Here is a 6,000-nt window from a genome sequence, read left to right on the forward strand (position 1 = left end):
ATGTCCCGCATTAGAATTCAGTACCTGCAGCAGCAGGGAATCGCCTCCATTAATTAAGAGATCAAACCCTTTCCATTGTCCTCCAGCAGCCCTGCCACCACTTGTCCCGCAGATTGTCTCCCCCCATTGTGCCCCCTGACAACTTCCTGCAGCATCACCCGATATCAATGGGCCGTGTTTGTTTTTACATTATCTCAGCTGCACTTACAGACACCCCCCCCACACTTTCAGTCCCGTCTTGTTTGAGGGAAAACAAGCAAACATTCAAGGGTGTCACAAAGGTGCTAGAGGTCACTGGACCAACACACACACACACAGTGCGGACACAGTTTGCATGTGCCACTGGTAGAGTCATCCATGACACCCCCCACACACACACACACACACACACACTCTGCTCTCTGTGTGTGTGTGTGTGTGTATCAGCTGAAGCAGCTCAGGTACAAGTGTACAAGTGTTAGGAGACGTCTGCCAAAGGATCCCTGACTAAGAGTCTCGTCCTCCCAGTTATTAGTGAGAGAGGCAAGGCGGCCAGCGGTGTCCTGTCCTGACTGGTGTAACTGGAAACCAGATACCACAGGCGGTGTGCACTCACACAGAAATCCACATCTGCATCCTGTTGCGTAGTGTGTGTGCTAAAACTGGCACACTTCTGTTTTGGAGAATAAATAATTAAATAATAATGATAATGAAGACGATAATATAATATAATGTACTCTGTTCATTTAAAATAATGGTATTAATCAGCCATTTGCATGTGTCATAACAAAGTCATAATGTATAACTTAAATCTGAAACTAGACAATTATTTAGAAAATAATTGTTTTTAAAAATATATGTTGCTAATTTGAAATTATAAAATATAAAATAAACAAACTCAATTTTATAGTAAATATATCTATATATTTTTTTAAGTTTTATTAACAAGACTGTCTGTTTCTCATTACTCTACACTGTCTATTTTTCCTGAATAGATACTCACATTCACAGATTCATTAAATCCTCCAATTGTCATGATACAAAGTCACTTGATTGTATCTGATTAAACATGCTCGCTTGAGTTGCATTGACGAGAAACACAGCGGCACTGGGCAACCACCAAGCCTCCCATTTTAGCTCCTTTCGTATTCTTGAAAAATAACACATTCTGCTTTCATATGACATTGACAAATGATATTTGGATGATGCTTAGCTCGTTAGATGTTTCGCAGGACGGAGCCGGATTACACTGACACACATCACTAAGACTCGGAGGTTACGGAGGAAGCAAACACTCCAAACATCTTGAAGAAATTACAGACATCACCCCCACCGAAAGCTGAGTGTTTATGTATTTTTAAGAACCTGGAAGCAAAACTAAAAATTACACATTGAATTATCCCTACATTACTTCACGTGCTCGTAAACACAGAACGTACAGAATATACACATGTGATGTCTGTGTCCCAGCCGCAGAGCAAGCCGGGCGAGTAGTGTAACCACACACAACAAAGCAGCGTGCAGGTAACCGCTGAGCGAGCAGACACGCCACGTAAAACCAAAAAAACACACACACACGTTCTTACAGTAAATACACCCACAAAGTTGCAACATATCAAGCGGTTTATTCGCAGCGACTCTGGGCACAAGATGTTCATCAGCTGCCGCCAGACAGCTGTGTTGGTTGGCCAGCAGTTAACTGTGTCTCAGACAGCCCCTTATTACTATTGATAGTTAGCATCAGTGTCCCGGCTGAGAAATGGGACTGCTGTGGGCAAATGCAAGCTATTGATCTCCAGCTTGTCCCCGACCTGCCTGGAGCTAGAGGGGAAGGAATGGGAGTGGAGGCCGGGTGGAGCCTCCGTGACACCCCCCAGACTCCCTCCCTGTCTGGCACCTGGGAGGGCTACTGGTGGTGCTGGTATTCAGCAAGTTATCACTCCTTCAGGTTGTTGCTGCGTATTTAAATTGATAGCCTGTGTCCGTTAATGAAATGGCACCAAAGTGATTCAATTATAGCCAGTTTATGAACATACTTGGAACACAGGAAGCCACATTTTCTCTATTTTCTAACAAAGTAAAGTCTTCCTAGAATAATTTCCGCTCATGTATTGATTGATATGCTGGAATAGAACGATTCACTTTGGCATATCGTGTTTTTCCACAGTGCCATTTTAGTCTGATAGCGTGCAATTCATCAAATGGCTACCTCAGTTTGCCTTCTGCTTTCCTTCATGCCCCCTCCATATTCCATATAAAGAAAACAGCGCTAAATATGACGCCTTCCTATACTTAACCACCGCTCTTTAAAACAAGCACAAACGCACATTAGACTGCGCTGAGGTTGCGGCGGTTAAAATATCCGCAATCTCTTGGAAAGAACAGTGTCGCAAGCTCGATGTGAGGTCCTCTCATGTGTTTGCATGTGTGTTCTTTAGCTCCCTGTGACCACAGAGAGAGAGAGAGAGCTCTAAATGTATGTGTGTGTGTGTGTGCGTGTCGGACGGAGTCTCCGTGTCTTGTTTTTGTAAAGCGTGTTATTTAGCAACTCGGTGACCACATGATAAAACATGGAGGATAAAAATTTCTGCTCTGCAAAGATTTGGCAGATCTTCCGACAGAGCGACTAGAGGGGAAATGAGACGTTATTTAGTTAAAGCTGTACTGTTGCACACCATGTCTGCACCGGAGAGGAGGAGAGGGGTGAAACCTGCCTGGAGGTGAAGTGGGGGCTTGTCTTTCTTTATTTACCCCACTTGTAGAAGTCTAGTCGGATACGGGACGTCAGAGAAGTCAGGTCCCTGATGACTAGCGAAAAGACTACCTCGGGGGGTAAACTCACTGAAGTTACAGCATTGCCACCACTTCCCCAATTTGTTTCTTTCTCTCCATGTGTCTCTCCTGCCTCCTTTTCTCTTCACGACTCACTCCCTCCCCCCTTCTCCTCTTCTCTCGCTCCCTCTCACCTTTTAACCAAATTCAACTCTTTTATTGCCATATTTGCCAAAGCAGTAAAAGTAAATTGTAGTGACATCAGAGCAGTTATGTATTTTTCCTAATATTAATGTATAACATTTACAGATAATGGAGAATGTCTAACAATCGACCGCATTAAGGTAAGTCGACAAAATCACGCATGCATTATGCAAAATGCTTAAAAGCCAGACACTTCAGTGCCCACTTCTCTGTGTGTGTGTGGTCAAACCAAACAGTCCCTCTGAGCTCATTTAAGCTGCATGTCAGACAGAATGGCAATCAGACTCTCTCATCAAACTCCACTGCCCTTTTACTTTGCCTCCTACCCTCTTGGCTCGTCCTGTCTGGCGAGTTGCTGCTTTTTAAACTCCCATCAAAACGTCTAGCGAGGGGACACGGCACGGATCTCCTTACCTTTTTCACAAGACCGACCCCTGTGATCCACCCACTGTCTTTGATGATGATGTTACAGTATTTCATATTTCTGTCTCTCAGTGATCCAAGCGTCAAAAAGCTATCAAAAACTCTTACTACAGGTAGCTATACATACTCGTCATTCAGGCAGACAGCTGCACACAAACACTCGCATGCATGCATATGGACTCACACACACACATACACACACACACACACACACACACACACACACACACACACACACACACACACACACACACACACACACACACACAGGACTCTTTTCAAAGAAGTTTGCTTTTTTTATTACTTCCTTTCCCATTCAGCGGCCTCCCCACTTTTCCAGAGTGCCCTGGGTGTGCAGTGAAAGAGCCATGCTTATTATGTGCTCCGGGCTCTCCAAACCCAGCTTTGTTTTGTCCAGATAGCTGGTTTTCTCTCTCTCTCTCTCCTTCTCTGTCTCTCTTTAATATTCACAGTAAGAGTCTTGGCTCTCACAAGACGGCTGTTTTCCCAGTTTTCTCCCCCGCTAACAGCCGAGTGTGGCCCCTGTGAGTGTAAACACGCAGAAGGGAGGGACATCTCCTGACAAACATCTCCAAGGATGTGCCACCCTGCCCCGTGTCATTCATTCTCTACCTGGCACTGAAGCTAAACTGTTAACACCGACGTGCGAGCGCCAAAGCCCTGAAAGGGCTGCCAGCGGCTGCACATGCCTGGTCTACCCTGAATCCACACCACACTCACATCTGCTCTCCACACAAAAAGGGATGCAGTATATGAGCGTGTCATTGAATGTTTGCGTTTCTCAACAAAGCTGTGAATGCACAGTTGTCTGTGGAACTTCCCTTAATGGCTTGTGGTATTATTAAGCCACTTTCCAAGTAAATGCTCTTTTACTTAAGTAAGAAATATCACTTTGAAAGAATTTGGGCTGCATAACTATAATTTGGGACTCCGCATCATCTTCATGCTTTATCCACTCTTAAGGCCCTGACACACCAAGCAGACGGTTTACTGTCGGACAGTTTGGGGCCGTTGGTGAGCGTCTGTCGGCCTTGATTTTGCGGTGTGACCTGCGCTGTCGGCTCTAGTCTGCCCGTGTCGGAGGCTTGTCGGCCAATTCAGCATTGGAGAAATCGCTAATTGACTGTTCAGCTTAAACGAATCAGTGCACGAGAAGAGAAACGGAAGTGAGGAAAGCAAGCAAACGAGTAAAGTCAAGAGGACAAACACGGAAGGCTCTTCTCATGTTTCATCTTCATCTCATCTGATCATTCCAATACACGATGTTTTCACAACGACATGTCCATCTAGAATGAAGATGTGGTGAGTGAGAGTGGTGTGAAAATGGTCGGCAAACGCTGCTTTGTTTCATGTACATATCATAACAACGGCTTGGATATCCGCCGTCCTCGGTCTTCCGGTTTCCCTTTCTGAATGACAAATACAGACTACCGTGACCTGCTGGTAGGGAGAGTTATTTCATCTCACGCGGACGCAGAACGTACGTGGTAGTTGGCCTTCGACTGTAGTCTTTGCGACGTGAGGCGAGGCAACAGGCGGCCTTCATCGCTGCTAGTTCTTTGAGGTCAGGTTGGTGTGTCTGGGTCTTTAAACATGTCTTGCATTGTCCCCTTACACTGTGCTGAAGGTCCTGGTGGCCTTGTGCGTCAGCATGTTCTGTCAATGTGAGTTGTGAATACGTCACCATGACAAATTCCTCTACATTCATTGCACTTGGCAGTTAAGGTAATCCTCGTTTGGACTGTAACGTCTTCCAGTGGTCCTTTGTTTAACCAGGTGGCTGACACAAGAGCCCCCTCTCTCTGAGTGACTCGCACCCACTGGAGAAAATTGTCATTACCTTGTAGCCCACTATCTGCCAGTGGCAGCACAGCACTAGCAAACAGCATAAATTAGGAGTGGAGCCTATACTTAAACAGAAGATCACTCCAAACATTGATAAGGCAGCGCACTGCATTGCAGTCAGACCCCTGGTGATGTTAACAGCACTCTGCTATTATCGCAGGTGTGATCGCTCACCAGCCCACAACCACATTTACATCTTAATTACCAGCCTAATCAATGGGGTTGCACTTTGACTTCATTTGTGACATTCATGAAACCTCATTTAAGATGTAAGAATAGGCCATCGTAAGTATTGGTGGTAAGAGAAAAGCACCTATTTTCGATGCGGGATAAAAGGTAACAAAAGAGATAAAAAAAAGGGGCAGACTTTTAAATCCTCGCACGCATGATCACATCACACTGCAGGGTTGACAAAGTGAGCGCTGGGAGATATTTATGATAATTGCATACTCCTCCCAAAATGACAAAGCAAATTGGTGAGACGTGCAGCGTATGACAGAAAACGGATGGCTTGCGGGACTTGAGCCGGGTGATTTAAATGGCAAGTGATTGAACAACAAACTCGCATTAAGAGCGTATTGATGAGTTCAGTGTTTCATTTGGGATCAATAAGACGATTGGTAGAGGCTGAAGCCAATACATGCAGCAGGGAGAGACTGCAGAGAAGAGAGAGAGAGAGAGATGAGAGGGTATTGAACTGCTTCACCACAGAATAGAGAAGGTGCTGGGATTTGTTTATCTAACAGCAGGCCTTGG

The sequence above is a fragment of the Sebastes fasciatus genome, chromosome 2 (genome assembly GCF_043250625.1).
Source record: "Sebastes fasciatus isolate fSebFas1 chromosome 2, fSebFas1.pri, whole genome shotgun sequence".
NCBI classification, from domain to species: domain Eukaryota; kingdom Metazoa; phylum Chordata; class Actinopteri; order Perciformes; family Sebastidae; genus Sebastes; species Sebastes fasciatus.